Here is a 20,429-nt window from a genome sequence, read left to right as displayed (position 1 = left end):
TGATAATGATAAATTGTTTTGAAGTTCAGCATTGGTTCTCTGTTGTTGCCAAGGTTACCAGATTGGTAATCCATGTTATCTCACCACCCTGCATGTGCCCAGTCTGTGAGAAGGAATTTTGCAGTCTATGAGAAGAAATTTTGCAGCTTGTTCAGGTGGAAAAAAGGTTTATAAGCTGAACTAGATAGTGTAATTGCCATGGTTACTGTGAACTGAGTCATATGCTGATATTGGTTATGTCTCAGGCATATGGCAGACACTGTGGCAGTCAAAGACAGACCTCCATGCAGACAGACTCAGGCAGACTGAAACCAACAAGCATAACAGGAACAGACTGACTGGCACACTAGCAGACTGACTGGCATACTAGCAGACTGACTGGCATACTAGCAGACTGACCGGCATACTAGCAGACTGACCGGCATACTAGCAGACTGACTGGCATACTAGCAGACTGACTGACATACTAGCAGACTGACCGGCATACTAGCAGACTGACCGGCATACTAGCAGACTGACTGGCATACTAGCAGACTGACCGGCATACTAGCAGAGTGACTGGCACACTAGCAGACTGACCGGCATACTAGCAGACTGACTGGCATACTAGCAGACTGACTGACATACTAGCAGACTGACCGGCATACTAGCAGACTGACCGGCATACTAGCAGACTGACCGGCATACTAACAGACTGACTGACATACTAACAGACTGACTGACATACTAGCAGACTGACCGGCATACTAGCAGACGGACTGGCACACTAGCAGACTGACTGGCATACTAGCAGACTGACCAGCGAGCTAGCAGACTGACCGGCATACTAGCAGACTGACCGGCATACTAGCAGACTGACCGGCATACTAGCAGACTGACTGACATACTAACAGACTGACTGACATACTAGCAGACTGACTGGCATACTAGCAGACTGACTGGCATACTAGCAGACTGACTGGCATACTAGCAGACTGACTGGCAGACAGACTAGCAGACAGATTGTTTGACAAACTGGCAGGCATTCCAGTAAACATACTGGCATTAAAAATGACAGCCATACCAGCAGAAAGACCAGTGGACAAACAAGCAGGCAGGCAGAGTGCCGTCCATTCCAACTGACAAGGCAGGCATTCCAACAGTTAGTTAGTCCGATTAACTACAAGGTACATACAACTTCCAACTGGTATTTGATGTTTCTGATTGGTTCCAAATATAGTTACCAATGTCCCTTTGCGTGTGTTATTTTCCTAAACTTCCGGTACATGATTTCTGACCCATGCAGCCAGGCAGTGTGGCAGGCATGGAGGAAACACTTGTCATTTCTTGTTGGTTGCTAAGTTTGGAAAATGGAAACCGATTAACACGACCAAAGGTCAAGGGTGAAGGTTATGAATTTAGGGGTCGTCACCTGTGCTCTGGGGGTTCATGATGTACAGGAAGTGAAGACAACATAATGGCTGCTGATTGTCAAATATTTGCATGACTCTGTAGTGCTGACACATCAGAATTATTTATCAGGTTTACAGGAGAGAGTGAGTGAACAGATTAGTTTTACACGCTTTTAGCAGTTACTATTCTCGCAATATCATGGCAGGGGACACCAGAAATTGGCTCCACACATTGTACCCATAAGGGGAATCGAACCCAGGTCTTTGGTGTGATGAGCGAACGCTTTAACCACTAGGCTATTCACCACCCTCAGGTTTACTGGAGACTGACAAAATGCGTCAAGTTCTGTCCCCTGAGTTGTTCATGACGTTAAGTTGAAAGGGAAAGAATGCTTTTAACAGTTCGTGAATAACTGTTTGTGCCAAACTCTTTTGAGGCTACAAACTTTGCTGTTAACTTCATCATCATCAATTTAAATCAATTTTTTACTGTTATTCAGTGGACTAATATTTGTGAGGTTACTTGACCAAACATTATTTTCCTAGACTTAAGTTGTAGACTGCTGTTAGACAAGTGTGGTAGAGTTCTTAGTGATGAGGGCGGCGGGGTAGCCCAGTGGTCAAAGGGTTGGCTCGTCACGCCGAAGACCCGGGTTCGAATCCCCACATGGGTACAATGTGTGAAGCCCATTTCTGGTGTCCCCCGCTGTGATGTTGCTGGAATATTGCTAAAAGCGGCGTAAAACCAAACTCATTCAGTCAGTCTTAGTGATGAATGCTGAAAGTGGTGTTTGTCCTTGGACATTTGACACTTTGATGATGTTTGAGCTACGGGGGTCTGTACTTTTACAGCCAGTCTCGTGTTAAATTCACGAGTAGCATTTCTCAAACAACAATACATCCAGTGAACCATAACCTTGACCTTGAAGTAACTCTATAGGTGATAGTGTGTTCATTTGGGTTGGGGATTGCAGGGAGGTGAAGTAGAGGTGACAATATTGTTAGGTACGTCACACCTGATTGACTTTACGTACGTCTGTACTTACATCTGTGGGGTTTCTTGTCTGGAGTAGGTGCCCTAGGTCTGTACTGGTGGTGTGAGGAGACACAGGCGCTCACACTAAGGTACCAGGGTGATTGTGTGTCCTTGTAACCAAGGCTTTGATTCTGGTACACAAAACTAGTGTTGGGAATCGGAAACCAAATCCACTATCGATTATCAGAGGACTTATGGTGAATGATTATCAATTATTATCGAAACACATACTCATTTATTGTAATCTCCAAGTTTAATTTTTTTCCCAGTTTTTTTTCTTATTAATGTTAATGTAATTATTTTGTTTATCTATACAACAGCTATTTATCAGTATATCTCAGGGCTCCAGATAATTTTTCATGATCAGGAGTACGTACTCCTTATTTTTTCAATATAGGAGTACTGGAAAACCTTAAGAGTACATTTAGAGTATTGATTGGAATTTAATGGAGTATCAGTAATCTTGTGTTTCATATATTCACCACAACATTGCTACTCTTGTGTAAACAGGTCAATGAACAATGAAACAATACTTGTTCAGATAAATATGTCTGTAAATGATTCTAAGACCATACACCATTGCTGTGGTGCGTATCTGCTACATTTTCTAAATTATTTCCTACCGTATCGTGCATATTTTATATCTGTACATACGCTGATACGGCCCTTATCTGATCTCATTACGTTCACAATAGATCATCTAAGATGTAAAATTTATTCATAGACAGGTTACAGTAATATTTATCGTAGTGGTGAATACGAAACTATGAAAACAATGCACATAGCTTTAGGCAGTTGAGCGCATGTTTGTTCGTGAATATTCGTCAAATTTAATGGTTAGTTTACTTCATTCAAGTGTGTTATACTAAAACAACAAAAATTTCGATATATCGAAATTGATAATTATTTTTAATCCTTTTGATCGATTTTCAATTATTTTCAATCATCAGAAAACACCACTACACAAAACCGATCACTGGATTGTCTGACACAGACTAGATTCTTCACTGGCCTTGCATACAAAATGGAATGAGTGGGATAAAAACGAACAGATGTGCAAAACTTAGAATAACAATTGCGTGGCCATAATAAATGGCTCATATGTCTCCATGCTGGTAAGAGAACATTAAAATAAAACTCCGTGTGTTGGCATCCCATTTTTTGGACCAGGACACAATATATGGATTTACATCCCCTGTATCGCAATTCGTCCGATGCTTTACATTGCATGAAACTGTACAACAGATTACACAGATTTTCTAGTCATTTATTGCAAGCTATGAATAGCGTAACATTCACAGTAAGTTTTCCACAGGACAGCCTAAATGGTCCTGCCCTGCAGTATTCGTCTTTAACTTCTGAAATTTAAGATAAGCAATTCCAAAATGCGATTATTATACAAACACAAAGAATATCAACTCACTATATACAACTAATGTAATGGGGATACAAATCGTGTCACATCCATAGTACTGGGATATATCGCACTGAGACTACGTCGCATAAACACATCACAAAGTGTGAAGAGTTCAATACCATTCTGGACCCGTGAAGATCCGGGTTAGAATTGATCTTCAGTAACCCATGCTTGTCATAAGAGGCGATCGGGTGGTCAGGCTTGCTAACTTGGTTGACACATGATGTTGATCACTGGATTGTTTGGTCCAGATTCGATGATTTACAGACCGCCGTAATATAGCTGGAATATTGCTGAATGCGGCGTAAAACTAAACTCGCTCACGCACTGAGACTACATCACTCCGAGACTGCACCTTACGATAAAAATGACATGTGACCTAGCAGAGTGTGTGTCGGCACAACCTGACAACTGAGACCTGGCTTTAGTGTGCTCTTTCTATCACTCACTCGGATATTTGGTCCTCACTCATTTACCGACAGTACCGCCTCCGTGGTGTAGTGGTTAGAGCATCCACATGGAGAGCGGAAGGTTGCGGGTTCGATCTGTCATACCAAAAGACAATATGGTACTTGTTGGTCCCTGGTTGGCTCGGAGTCAGGATAATGTGTCTGAGTGGGGTATTCTTGCTTAACTGCGGCATGGCATCTCAGTGGGCTAGCACTATAGAACCAGCTTAAGTCTGGGCTAGTACAACAAGCAGCCACACATACACATACACACGCATGCAAGCGCGACATTAAACCCCATTTTACCTCACCTCACCTCACCATTTACAGACAACACCAGTATTAGGTGATTCTCCCCTTGACACAGATATAACCATTAAATTGGTCACTCGGCCAACCGTTTGTTAATACATTAATAACACTTCTATCTATCTTTGCATCAATACTCTCTGATAATGCTCACTATGTATCAGAGATGTACTGCATACAGGGTTGTATACAGATGGAGACACGGCACAATGCCTGCAATATGTGGAAATGTAGTTACGATTTATAGCTGAGGTAATATCAATATTGCAGTGTATTTTATTGCTCTTCCAGACCGAGATGTGATATTTGTAATAATGATGATAATTTATCCTCATAATATTGATGTCATTATTACATATAAATTTCCTTACATATATCACTGACATGCAGGTGATAAAATATAACCACTGTGACTTGCCTTGTCTTCTGACAGATACAGATGTCAATCCTTTTGACAATGTGGGGCAGTGGGGTAGCCTTGTGGTTATAGCTTTCGCTCGTCACGCCGAAGACCCGGGTTCGATTCCCCATATAGGTACAATGTGTGAAGCCCATATCTGCGGTAAAACCATACTCAACCTGGGTTGAGTCCCCACATGGGTACAATGTGTGAAGCCCATTTCTGGTGTCCCCTGCTGTGATATTACTAGAATAGTGCTAAAAGCGGCGTAAAACCATACTCAACCTGGGTTGATTCCCCACATGGGTACAATGTGTGAAGGGCATTTCTGGTGTCCCCTGCTGTGATATTGCCAGAATAGTGCTAAAAGCGGCGTAAAACCATACTCAACCTGGGTTGAAACAATAGGGCATTTCTGGTGTCACCTGCTGTGATATTGCCAGAATAGTGCTAAAAGCGGCGTGATACTATACTCACCCACTTTCACAATGGACCAATAGGCAGTCCAGGAAACTGCCAAGGATATATTCTATGCAAACACTCTTATCCTGTGTATAATACAATTTGAAATAAGTTGCCAAAATATCCAATATGCTTCCTCTTGTAAGCATGGATAGGAACAAATGCTGCCATCTCATGATTGAGTTCCACTTTTAATTTTCATGTGGAATCATTTAAATATTCAAGACACTGTTGGGGAGCTGCAGATTCATTTTGAATTAATGACTTATGCCACTTGTGCTAGGGTGCTGTACTGTGCTGTTTATTCATGTGTACCTTAGGTAGCTCTTGAACTGCATTTGGTAGCTCTTGAACTGCATTTTGTAGCTTGGAGCCCACATTTCGTAGTTTGGATCTCCAATATTGTAGCTAAGGGCTCCAATACTGTAGATTGGGACTTCCATATTGTAGCTAAGGGCTCCAATACTGTAGATTGGGACTTCCATATTGTAGCCTAGGGCTCCAATACTGTAGATTGGGACTTCCATATTGTAGCCTAGGGCTCCAATACTGTAGATTGGGACTTCCATATTGCCTAGGGCTCCCTATTGGGCTCCAATAGGGCCCAATGTAGATTGGGACTTCCATATTGTAGCCCAGGGCTCCAGTACTGTGGATTGGGACTTCCATATTGTAGCCTAGGGCTCCAATACTGTAGATTGGGACTTCCATATTGTAGCCTAGGGCTCCAATACTGTAGATTGGGACTTCCATATTGTAGCCCAGGGCTCCAATACTGTAGATTGGGACTTCCATATTGTAGCCTAGGGCTCCAATACTGTAGATTGGGACTTCCATATTGTAGCCTAGGGCTCCAATACTGTAGATTGGGATTGTAGCCTAGGGCTCCATGGATTGTAGCCTAGGGCTCCAATACCTGTGGGACTTCCATTGGGCCTAGGGCTCCAATACTGTCCATGGGACTGCATATTGTAGCCTAGGGCTCCAATACTGTGGATTGGGACTTGTAGGGCTCCAATACTGTAGATTGGGATTGGGACTTCCATTGTAGCCCTAGGGCTCCAATACTGTAGATTGGGACTTCCATATTGTAGCCTATATTGTAGCCTAGGGCTCCAATACTGTAGATTGGGACTTCCATATTGTAGCCCTAGGGCTCCAGATTACTGTGTAGATTGGGACTTCCATATTGTAGCCCTAGGGCTCCAATACTGTGGATTGGGACTTCCATATTGTAGCCTAGGGCTCCAATACTGTGTAGATTGGGACTTCCATATTGTAGCCCTAGGGCTCCAATACTGTGGGATTGGGACTCCAATACTGTAGATTGGGACTTCCATATTGTAGCCTAGGGCTCCAATACTGTAGATTGGGACTTCCATATTGTAGCCCAGGGCTCCAGTACTGTAGATTGGGACTTCCATATTGTAGCCGAGGGCTCCAATACTGTAGATTGGGACTTCCATATTGTAGCCTAGGGCTCCAATACTGTGGATGGGGACTTCCATTTCATAGCTTGGGATTTCCATTTTGTAGTTAAGGGCTCCGATTTGGTAGTTTGGATCTCTCATTTTGTAGGTTAGCGCTTCCATTTTGTTACTTGGGACCTTCATTTTGTATTTGGAACCAGATTTTTATAAAATACTTGGTGTATGAATCATGCAGAATCTGAAAAATTGAAATGTGAAGAAAAAATTAAAATTAGGTTTTTCATAACACCGAGGAGAAATGTGGAAACAACATTGCTTTTTTATGAATTTAATAATTAAAATACTGTCTTTAAAATGTGTTAAAAATATATTGTTAAAAATCCTACCCACTCTTAATTTTAGTATATGGTACCTGTTTAACGTTTTGAGGAAATGAAGAAATATATTTGAAAATAAACATTTTATATTTTTTACACCTATTAACCAACAGTATCCACCAGACTATCTAGTCTAACTACCATTAATTGAGTTGAACAGGGTTTGCCCCAACTTTGTCACCCTCCATGTGAACCGAGACGTTGGTCAATCACCATATCATTTCAATAGGACTTCGACATGCATCGGTGTGTGTCTAACTGAAACGAGACTTTGAATTGCTCTTTATTGTCACTTGAACATTATACATACCCTCAGCACAATTCAGTTAAATATGTCAGCATATAGCAACAGCGTAATAAATAACTTTCTCGTCTATCAATGAAATTATTGCTTCAATAAAGTACTGATCAACGAGATATATTTATTCGCCTCACTGGACATGTTATTGGAAACAGACTGTGTTGTTTCAGCTTGAAAAGCATAATATATTGAGGCTGGATGGGGAATTATTATCAGTTGTTAGTCAAGCAGTATTTTCCTTCCATTACACATTTGTGTATATGCATTTGGAAAATATGTGGGACTTTTTAAAACAAATATAGGTTAGTTCATTAAATCAATATTTGTGTATGACTAATGTTGGCAAACTGTAGACAAATATTCTCTGATATTATTTGAACATTTAGTCCAGTAATACTAGCAAAAGGGGCAGAACAAATTGCTATAAAAACAATTTTTGCTGGAGCATGTAAGTAGGTTGTGTACTTTTAACATGTCAAAAGTATAGAAAAGTATCATGAACAAATTTGTTCGAAAAAAGTTATTTTTTGTAATGCCAAATCGTGTACATCTGATACGGAAAAACAGATGGCCGCTGTTGCTCGCTGTGTTTCCGTAGATTGCATCACGTAAACAAGATGGCCGATCAGTGCACCGTCGCTGGCGGCTTAACGCAACCAGGGTAATTGTTTTCACACATTTACAAGTTAACTGGCATTATTAATATCTAATATATACATAAGTTGCATATAAGTTGCCGAGAATCATTGACTGTGTGGATACTGAACGATAGTTCGCTTCGAGCTGTTGACGCCATTCAACGTTCATGATACACAGTACAGATTTCACTAAAAACGATGCAAAAACAAACAGTGAAACATAATTTGAAATGTTATTACTTTCTAATTGTTAGAAAGGGAAAAAAAGCTTTATTCATTACCAAGACATCCCGTATAATCTCCAATATTAGCACAGACTTACTCTGTTTGAATTTTCAACCTATGGAAGCCTATTAGGACCATTATTTTCTCAAATTCATCTGTTTTTAGACCAGTTTTATGCGATTTCTTTTTATTCAGTGCATGAGCAGAAATACTATAAAGTACTGAGGGCACATTTGAATATTTCCACAAAAAATACGTAACTTCTGTTAAACGGACAGGTCGAGTGGGGTAATTTTTTGTGGAAACGAAATTCGAGGGGATCTTCCTGTTTGCACATCTACGATATTGTTACATGAGTCCATCTCATGACTTTATATGTGATGTGAATTATGCACATTGGAAAAGAAAACACAACGAGCAGTGAAGCCATTCATCTGGCGCTGAATGCGGTGTATTCGTACCCAAAACGATGAGTGAATTCATACCCACTTTTTTATTTAGGATTATTAGTAAATTGTTATGTAAAACATTAAACTGTAGTGATCATTAATTATGATTTTTACATCACTGTCACATAAATAATGTTATTTAATAATTGAAATTGATGATTTGATAATGTTCACGTTTGCAGTTTCACGTTTAATGGAAAGCCAAGTTGCACTGATGAGTCCTTGCGGGACAAAGATGTTTACGTGATAATAAACTAACGGGCAAAAGAAACGATACCAACATTTAATTTGATAATTTGGACTCGAACTCAAATTTTGTAGGTAGTTATGAGCTTAAAACAAACGCTACTAACGCTTCCCTAACATTTATCATGAAAAATGTTGTGTTTGGGCGAACAGTATCACTGCAACAGGTCGTGAAGCACGAAAATCTCGTGAACAGATTCGCACGAAGCACGTGCATCTTTAGGGTATAATTATATAAGAGTGCACACAAACCTTCCTCGACATCAGACCTTCGTCAACTTCATCGAGCAGGCCCCGATTATCGCAGGAATCCAGAGAGAGAGAGAGCCATTGGAATGGTACAGATGGGTACCACTCATGCACATGTTGCAGCGACCTTGGGCTGTACACGTCTAACCATCACGAGGCTAATGGCCCACTACAGGCAAACAGGGCGGACAGTAGACAGGCCCAGAAGTGGAAGACCTCGCGTCACCACCCGCCAACGAGAACCGCTACTTACGTATCCTGCACCTGAGATACCGTTTCCTACCTGTGACGTCATCAGCAGCGACTGGGCTTGGACATCCTATCAGTTGACGAACAGCAGCACGACGACTCAGACAATACGGTATCCGCGCCTTCAGGCCCTACCGTGGTGTACGTCTGACGCTTCAACATCAATGTCAACCGTTTGGTGGAGGCGGTGTTATCGTTTGGGGTGGCATATGTGACGATATGAAGACAGATCTTGTTGTGGTGGATGGAAATCTCACTGCTCAATGATGCATTGATCAAATTCTGCGTCCGGTTGTGCTGCTAATCCTACGTCAACACCGTAACCGGATCATGTTCCAGCAAGACAACGCCCGTCCTCATACAGCACATATTGTCATGGAGTTTCTACAGAGAAACAACGCCAATTTGCTTCTTTGGCCCTCCAGGTCACCTGACATGTCACCAATTGAACACTTGTGGGACCATCAGATTCGTGCTAGAGCCCTTGTTCCTGGAAACCGACGTCAGCTTGTCCAAGCCCTTCAAGAGGAATGGCGAAGGATCCCTGCCCAAGGTATTCGGCGTCTGACGTTCTCAGCACGTCGTAAAGTTAGGGTTTGCATTTATGTCTACGGTGGACATACCAGATACTGACCACCTATGTTATTTTGTTTACATCTGTGATCGAATACTGGACACTTCATTCCTTCATTTAAACAGTGACTCAATGTTATTAAGGAAATGACAGTGCATGTTGCCCATACAACTGTTATTAAAATTCACTGTCCTTTTTCATAATAGTGGTTTGTTGTTTTGTAATATCAGTGATTGTGACTTGGTATCGTTTCTTTTCCTATGAAGAATTAATCAAACTAAAGACTCTACCAAAGCACCCTATGAGCTTGTTATTACAACTTAATCTCCCTTGCTACGGCGTGATAAGACTGAACAGTCTAATGAACAATTAACTGTTGCATATGAGGCTATTTTAACAATATGTATGTTTTATTATAAATAATGTGAAGAATTGGTGAAAATATATTTCACACAAAACACACGAGTTACCTCCCCTAACAAAATGACGATCTTCCACTCGAATTGTCCCTTTAACAACACTGTTTATTTATGGAGTTTACAGACAGTAATTCAAAACGTTTCATGGCATTATTTGAGGTTTGTTTAAACACACTTCATTCCATTCAGTAATTATTATCAAATAATATGTTACGTGAGTGTACCTACTACATTTTCTGAGAATCATATTACAGTAGTTAAAGTTCGTGTAAGAGGGTAAATACGGTAAATACTTACATAAATGTTTATTTTCATACTGTCTGGTGTTCAACATACACATACAATGAAATGATAGTTGGAAATCCTTCGGTAACGGATACTAGATCAACCTGCTGTTATATATATTTATAAACTAGTAAATTGTAAAGAGAATTATATTCTAATTACTTGTATTTATTTTAAATATGGTAAATTTATGTTTTTAATTACAAATCATCTATAGAATTAATAAGTTGAGCACTAAAAATTGAATTTATGTGATACATGCCCTTTTACGTGACATATCTCTGCGTAGTGTAGTCATTCTATCGCTCTTGGGACGAATTAACACGCACGTGCGTTTTGGCGGGACAAATACAATTTTCGTTCATTATACAGTCCTATACTTTTGATATCTTAAAATACATATTATGAGGATTACAATACAGAAGAGTTAGCTTTTATTGCAATTTGTTCTAGGTTTAGCTGTAGATGAGCTAGATTGACTGGACTATTTCCCAGGTTTCCAGACTTGCCATTTTTGTTGTTTAGTGCTGCACTCAGCATTGGGTATGCACAGTACACTTATGCATAAATTAAAGTCATGTGACTTTGGTCTTTGTGCTCAGTGCACTTACATGTTACACAAAAGTAAATGTTTTCCCATAGACTTCAATAGTAACGTTATATTGTCTTAAAACATAACCAAGTCATTATCAGCCATTAAATACCTACTTGAAAATATCTCTGCACACATTCAGCATGAGTAATTGTGTTAAAAAGACAACACTAAATATAAAACATATGGTCAGATTTAATCACTTAATGGATGTACATTTAAAAAACACAACAAATTTACACAAAATCTCTCAGTCACAGCCGTCAGCTGATTCTGCCTGCACCGAAGTCGCCCTACAAAAAGTAGTTGTCTGATTTGCTGTAGTGTAACGTCGACATAATTTGAAATCGTGCGACTTTAAGAGAGAATGATGTATGGACTCCCACCTACCATTCTCATATTACTGGGATGTGTTTACTTTGTTTTTTGCTTTACTGCTGTGTTGGTTAGAGACGACAATCCATTGGTAATTTACACGTTGAGTTTTACTGGCACAGCTGTTACAGGGTCAGCTTTCCTTTCATACCTTATAGACCCATGAAGATCCGGGTTAGAATGAATCTTCAGTAACCCATGCTTGTCGTAAGAGGAGACTAATGGGATCAGGTGGTCAGGCTCGCTGGCTTGGTTGACACAGGCTATTCCAGCTATATGGCGTCTGTCTGTAAATAATCGAGTCTGGACCAGACAATCCCGTGATCAACAGCATGAGCATCGTTCTACGCAATTGGGATACGATGATATGTGTCATCCCAGTCAGTGAGTCTGACCACCTGATCCCGTTAATCGTCTCTTATGACAAGCATGTGTTACTGAAGATCAGTTCTTACCCAGATCTTCACGGGTCCAGAATGGTATTAAGCTCTTTACACATTGTGATGTCATTGAATTACAGCTGTATGACGCTGGGCCCCGTTTCACAAAGCTCTCGTAAGCCTAAGATCTCGTAACTTTTCTCGTAGCAATCGTACCTCCTATACTGTAGCATAGACCGACAGTCATAGAGCTACGATAGCTTTATGAAACAGGGCCCTGGTCTGTAAGTAATCAAGTCCAGAGATTGATATCAAGAGCATCAAACTGCACAACTAGGACACAATGACATGTATCACCCAAGTCTGTGAGCCGCTTATAACAAACATGAGCTGCTGAAGATCAGTTCTACAAAGTGGGTTGAGCAAGTATACATCATATCAGTGTATGGAACTTTAGGGAAAGTAGTTTCTGCAAAATGCAGAATTTGACAGTGGTCTTTAAGAATCATTTCTGGATTAGACAGTCCAGTGATTGACGGAATGATTATCCTGTAATATGACAATGCACAGAGCACCTTTCACTGAGCCTAACCATACACCCATTTTTGTAGATTAAGATTGCTTGGGACCATTCTTGCCAGGAATCGCCATCTTTGATTTAATCATTCCTGTTAGGGCGTGTGTAAACTTGTGCACACAAAATGTTTTACAGACATATTGACACAGCCTTGATTGTTTCTTCCTAATTCAGAGGGCGGTGGGGTAGCCTAGTGGTTAAAGTGTTTGCCCGTCATGCTGAAGGCCCGGGTTCGATTCCCACATGGGTACAATGTGTAAAGCCCATTTTCTGGCATCCCCCGCCGTGGTATTGCTGGAATATTGCTGAAAGTGGCGTAAACCTAAGCACTCTTGCTCACAATTCAGGTTCAGGAGGTTATTTGTCTTGTGCTTGTTTTCCAAGTATTGCATGAGGACATTTTAAATGTGGCCTTTGGAGGAGTTCTAACTATTGATGCATTTGGGCAACAAAAACTTACCTTAACCAAGTCGTTACGATTTCCGATCTGTCATCAGCAACTGAATGCAATAAATTTTGTCTGGTCCAGACTTGATTATTTACAGACCGCCGTCATATAGCTGGAATATTGCTGAGTGCAGATTTAAACAACAAACAAACAATGAATTTTGAACAGTTCGGTCATGGGTCCATATACTTGTAATACCATCGTCCATGTCTACGACCTGTGAAGGTCTTCTTGTCATAAGAGGTGACTAACAGGATCAGGTGGTCAGTCTCGCAGACTGGGTTCCAACAGTAGCCTTGAAAACTCGTCAATTATCGGATTTGATAATGCTGTATTCATGTTCAAACTCATGTTAATTTATTAGCTCCAACAAATGCATTACCGTGTGTGTATTTGTAAACAGAGAGTTCATTAATGATTACATGGTTGAAAACTTAAACCAACTGATCTCTGTTTGATGAAATAATTACAAAACAAAATTTTATTGTTTACACATGGTGGGGTTGCATGAAATTATTCAGAATGAAATTGAACTGCAGGCAACTGAGAAAACAAAAGCTGTCTATTGTTTGTTGTATATTAGGTTCGACCTGGTTGTGGTTTAAGGTAACAGTGTGTTAGTTGGCACTGTACTTGTTGTCATGCATGCCACAACAGTAGTAAACATGTCCGACCTGTGTCACTTAGTGCATTCTGTACGTGTCTAGCTGACATGCATCTAGCACGATATAATTGGAATATTGTTCAAGCGGTGTCAAAAACCTACTCACTCACTCACTCACCCCACTCACTCACCCAGTCACCTGCTCCACCCACTCACTTACTCACTCACTCACCCCACTCACTCACCCAGTCACCTGCTCCACTTACACACTCACTCACTCACCCACCCACCTGCTCTACCAATCCCACTCACTCACTCACTCACTCCATTCCCCATTCCGCTCCACTCCATTCTTTGGAGTCTGAGAAACCTATCATAGTTAAAATGTCAAAATAATATTTACTTATGTATTAATATTTTTTTTATATTATTATTCATTTCTACATTTCCTAAGCAGATGATGTCTCTAGTAGACATGTTGTACTGGCCTTACAAGGAAATTATGTTTTGGGATCCCCTGTTGAGATAGGCATGCAAGGTTGAGTACCCCATGTCATGGAATTAGTAGAAAGAAAGTTATTTGAACAATTTTAGAAGTAAAAATTAAAATTGTGATTAAACTTGTTAGTATTGGTGTAAGTAAACAGTAAGGAAATAGGTAACCTGTTTGTAGATACTGACACTAGTTTCTACCTGTAAACTGTCAGACTGTGGAAGTCATGATAGACTGCGTTCAATGGTTCACATGAATAAAACGGTTCATATTGTTCAGTTATAACACTGCCAGGCCATATATTACTATAATAAACAATGAATAAACATAAAATTACTGACTTTCAGTTTTAACACTGCCATTCCATATATTACTATAATAAACAATGAATAAACATAAAATTACTGACTTTCAGTTTTAACACTGCCATGCCATATATTACTATAATAAACAATGAATAAACATAAAATTACTGACTTTCAGTTTTAACACTGCCATGCCATATATTACTATAATAAACAATGGATACTGACTTTCAGTTGTATCACTGCCAAGCATATATTACTATAATAAACAATGGATAAACACAAAATTACTGACTTTCAGTTGTATCACTGCCAAGCCATATATTATTATAATAAACAATAGATAAATACAAAATTACCGAGTCATAGTTTTAACACTGCCAAGCCATATATTACTGTAAAAAACAATGGATAAATACAAAATTACTGACTTTTAGTTATAACACTGCCAGGCCATATATTATTATAATAAACAATGGATAAATACAAAACTACCGACTCTCAGTTTTAACACTGCCAAGTCTTATATTACTATGATAAACAATGGATAAACATGAAATTACTCACTGACTGATATAATACATTCCCTTGCCACATATTACCATCATAGACAATTGATAAAACAATATCACTAACTCCAATATACCACATAGTCAAGGTATATCATAACCCTTATTAAACAATGAATATACACAAAATCATTCACTCCCTAGCATAAGCCTCATGTTACAATGATACATTGTGAATATTGGCTAGTTACAATTGCTGCTATTATTAGAGTAGTATAGAGATACAACCTACATATCTGAGGGTAGCGAGGGTGAACACACCACCACGTGACACTCTGAAATATACACTATAGTGGTGTAACAGTAAACTGATGTTCTGATGTGTAACAGCTATGACCTTTGAATGCCGTATTCTGCTTCAGCGGATATTCTGTGTATTAAATGATCAATTTTGGACTAATATCAAATTTGCAATGCAGTGTGACAGTTGGCTGGACAGACACCACATCAAAACGATCGTCCGTAGCGACACATGTTGTGCCTTGTCATGTACATTTCAGTCATTATATTGACATATTGCTTGTAATCGTGAATACTGTGCACAGCGACTGTGCAGTCATGTCAAGATCTATACATGTGTAGAAGTAGGAATTACCATTCATGGAAAATGATGCTGCTGGAGAGATTTTATATCTATTCCATGACTATTTGTAAAGACTGTAAAGATAAATTGTATCTGGATGCTTAAGTTATAGTACACTGTATGATATGCTACACATCACACAATGCGATACTGAAAGCACGAAGGCTTGAAGAATAATAGTAGTCAGTTTGTATTGTGCTTTTACCTGCTGAATATCATGCTCAAAGCGCAGTGAGGGGTAAAAATTTCGAAAAGGTTGATGACAGAAATAGGTCTTGAATGCAGTTCTAAAGGTGGAATAGGTTAGTGAGTGACTTTAGTTTTACGGTGCTTTTAGCAATATTCCTGTAATATTGCGGGTAGGAACACTGGAAATGGGCTTTACGTCTTGAACCTATGTGGGGAATCGAGCCCGGGTCTTCGGTGTGACGAGTGAACACTTTAACCACTAGGCTACCCCACCGCCCCGGAATAGGTTAGTGAAGTATGGAGTTCAAGGGGAAGACCGTTAGGTTGACATGATGCGAAAGAGAAGCATCTTGTCCTATGCACTGGTATAGCAGTGTGTTTGTTTGCAGTGTGTGCACGTGAGTTTGTTATATTTTGGACTATTGCTGGTGTTATAGTACTAGTCCTCTGAGATACACTGCTGCAGGGACTGCCTCCGTGGTGTAGTGGTTAGAGCGTCCACCTGGAGAGCGGAAGGTCGCGGGTTTGATCCCCAACCACGTCATACCAAAAGCCGTTAAAATATGGTACTTGTTGGTCCCTGCCTGGCGCTCTGCATTAATGGGTGCATCAAGGACTGATCGGCTCGGAGTCAGTATAATGTGTCTGAGTGGGGTATTCATGCTTCACTGCGGCATGGTATCTCAGTGGGCTAGCACTATAAAACCAGCTTAAGTCTGGGCTAGTACAAGCAGCTGCACATACATATATACACACGTGTGCCTGAAGCATGCATGTCGTCATATGAGCGAAATATTCTCAAGCACGACGTTAAACCCAATTTCACCTCACCTCACCTCACTGCTGCAGTTTAACGAACACACCCCATTTAGACATGGTATACAAGCTCACCAGTCCTCGTTTTGTTGATCCGGGTTAGAACTAATCTTCAGCAACCAGTGAAGATCAGGGTTAGAATTGGTCTGCAGTAACTTGGGAAGATCCAGGTTAGAACTGATCTTCAGCACCCCATGCTTGTCGAAAGAGTTGACGAACGGGATCAGGTGGTCAGGCTTGCTGACTTGGTTGCTAGCAGAGTGTGTGTTGGCACAACCTGATAACCTGACAGCTGAGACATGGCTTTAGTGTGCTCTTTCTGTCACTCACTCGGATATTTGGTCCTCACTCATTTACCGACAGTACCGCCTCCGTGGTGTAGTTGTTAGAGCGTCATTACCCTGACTTGGTTGACCTGTATCATTGTATCCCAGTTCCATAGATTGATGGGCCGGTGGGGTAGCCTAGTGGTTAAAGCGTTGGCTCGTCGACGCCGAAGACCCGGGTTCGATTCCCCACATGGGCACAATGTGTGAAGCCCATTTCTGGTGTTCCCCACCGTGATATTGCAGGAATATTGCTAAAAGCGGCATAAAACTAAACTCAGTCAGTCAGTCCATAGATCGATGCTCATGCTGTTGATCACTAGTGTTGGGAATTGGTTGAAATCTCTCAATAGTTGATTGGTTCAATACCAACGAGCAATCATCCAAAAAACTTGGTTAGCGTCATTTTACAAATTTTTCTGTTTCGGTTGTTAGTGCAGATAAGTATAAAGAAAAAACCCAGGTGGTTTTCTGTTGTTTTTTGTTATATTTAGAAACCTCCTCTATAGTTCACCGCTCCCTTCCACCACGCTCTGCAACTCATTGCTCCCTTTCACCACCCTCACCAGCTCACATTTCCCTTCCACCACACCCTGCAGTTCACCATTCCCTTCCGCTCTACCCTGCAGCTCACTGCTCCCTTCCACCATACTCTGCAACTCATCACTCCCTTTCACTCCACCCTGCAGCTCACCACTCCCTTCCACTCTGTGCTGCAGCTCACCGCTTGCTTTCTCCACACTCTGCAACTCACGGCTCCCTTCCACCCCTCTTTACAGCTCATCAATCCCTCCACCACACTCTGCAGCTCACCGCTTCTTCCACCACACTCTGCAGCTCACCGCTTCTTCCACCACACTCTGCAGCTCACCGCTTCTTCCACCATGCTCTGCAGCTCACCACTTCTTCCACCACACTCTGCAGCTCACTGCCCTTTTCCGCTCCTCTTTACAGCTCATGAATCCCTCCACCCAACTCTGCAGCTCACTGCTTCTTCCACCACACTCTGCAGCTCCGCTTCTTTCACCACTCTATCAGCTCACTGCTCCCTTCCACCCCTCTTTACAGCTCATCAATCCCTCCACCACACTCTGCAGCTCACCGCTTCTTCCTCTCAACCCTGCAGCTCACCATGCTGCTCACCACGCCCTTCCTCTCAACCCTGTAGCTCACCACGCCCTTCTTCTCCACCTTGCAGCTCACCACACCCTTTCTCTCCACCCTGCAGCTCACCACGCCCTTCCTCTCCACCCTGCAGCTCACCATGCCCTTCCTCTCCACCCTGCAGCTCACCACGCCCTTCCTCTCCACCTTGCAGCTCACCATGCCCTTCCTCTCCACCTTGCAGCTCACCATGCCCTTCCTCTCCACCTTGCAGCTCACCACCATGCCCTTCCTCTCCACCTTGCAGCTCACCAGCTCATCGTGACCCGCCACCTTGTAGCTCCACCCTTGCAGCTCACTTGCAGCTCCCTTCCCTTTCTCCACCTTGCAGCTCACCACGCCCTTCCTCTCCACCCTGCAGCTCACCGCGCCCTTCTTTCCTCTCCACCCTGCAGCTCACCATGCCCTTCCCTCTCCACCCTGCAGCTCACCATGCCCTCCCTTCCTCTTCCTCCACCCTGCAGCTCACCATGCCCTTTCTCTCCACCTTGCAGCTCACCATGCCCTTCCTCTCCACCTTGCAGCTCACCATGCCCTTCCTCTCCACCTTGCAGCTCACCACGCCCTTCCTCTCCACCTTGCAGCTCACCGTGCCCTTCCTTTCCACCTTGCAGCTCACCATGCCCTTCCTCTCCACCTTGCAGCTCATCGCACCCTTCCTTTCCACCCTGCAGCTCACCACGCCCTTCCTCTCCACCTTGCAGCTCACTACGCTCTTTCTCTCCAGCCTGCAGCTCACCGCGCCCTTCCTCTCCACCTTGCAGCTCACCGTGCCCTTCCTTTCCACCTTGCAGCTCACCGCTCCCTTCCGTTACACCCTGCAGCTCACCACTCTGATCCACCGAGCCCATCTCATGATCTCATCCCTACAGTCTACAAAAATGCCCCATTCTCTCACTCATTCCTTGAAGCTTTTATTTAATATCTCCGATGCTAAAACTGTTGCAGGATAGAGCCAAATTATGTGTTTAAATATCTCTCGAGAAGAACCAGGATTAATGGGATTATCATTAATAGTTCTCAATAGCAACACAAGCACGTCCTCATCAACATTTTCACTTCTAATTGGAAGCCATGCTGCCAGGTATTGATTGGACAACAGCTCTCATCAGTTGCAGGATGTTGCAGCTATCATCTGTATATCGGCCCATCAACAGCCTTGTGTTAGAGATTGACAGCGTTAATTTCACTCATCCTTGTCCCCAGCTGTTGTTAACTTTACTGATCAGTTTAGGCCCTCTGCCATGTATCTTTCAGTTTACACAAGTTTGTTTTACGTCACACACTGCAATAATACTTAGGATTGACTGTTTATTGTTTTCCATTCAGTGAGGTATGAATTGAAAAACCTATGTGCAAACTCTATCAATCCACACAGCAGTGAGCAGTACAGCCAGTTACAATGCAGGAATTACAATGAACACAACAGAAACTTAATTACAGCTTTATGACAGTGGCCTTTTATATAGATGAGTCCAACAAGTGAGTGAGTGAGGTTTTACTCCACTTTTAGCAATACTCCAGCAACATCACTGCAGGGGACACCAGAAATAAAACATGTTTGGCATGACAAGCGAAAGCTTTAACCACTAGGCTGCCCCACTGCCCCTGTGTAGTGGATAGAGCATCTGCTCAAATAGGTTTTTGATGCACAAATTAAGGGACCGTTCATAATTTATGGCTAGGGTGGGTGATGATGGAGAGGGGGTGGGATGGGGGTCACCCATTTGTTCTGGGAGATGGGAGGGTCATCAATTTTGTACACATGGACTGGGGGATCAGCAATTTTGTACATAAAAATATTTTAAAATTATGCTTAAAAATTATGGGAAGGTGGAGGGGGGTCATTGATTTTGTTCATGACATGCAGGGGGGTTCACTTACTTTGTACATAAATTTAGGGGGGTCATTCACATTGTACATGCTTCTCCATAAAATTCATCATCCCCCCCTCCCCAGCCATAAATTATTAACAAACGGTCCCCAACAAAAAATAATGAACATTCTCCCAAATGGATGACCTTCTCCATGACCTTGTGAATGACTTCTGAAAAGACAAAATGCAAAATCACTTAATGTTTTATTAACTATGTCCTATTTTT

The 20,429-nt window shown here is 41.7% G+C and overlaps 1 protein-coding gene and 1 long non-coding RNA gene across 2 annotated transcripts in view; both read left to right on the top strand.

Annotated features, from left to right (window-relative positions):
* LOC124291092 (TBC1 domain family member 30-like) overlaps window positions 1-20,429 on the top strand; it is a 131,466-nt gene that overhangs the window by 15,539 nt on the left and 95,498 nt on the right.
* Window positions 3,194-19,735, top strand: LOC124291094. The gene is made up of 3 exons (XR_006902141.1): window positions 3,194-3,286; window positions 8,946-8,951; window positions 19,725-19,735. It is a non-coding gene; the product is annotated as an uncharacterized LOC124291094 (long non-coding RNA).

Source organism: Haliotis rubra, unplaced genomic scaffold (genome assembly GCF_003918875.1).
Source record: "Haliotis rubra isolate DU_JTF1 unplaced genomic scaffold, ASM391887v1 Scf481, whole genome shotgun sequence".
NCBI classification, from domain to species: Eukaryota; Metazoa; Mollusca; class Gastropoda; order Lepetellida; family Haliotidae; genus Haliotis; species Haliotis rubra.
This window is presented reverse-complemented; position numbering and strand designations above follow the sequence as displayed.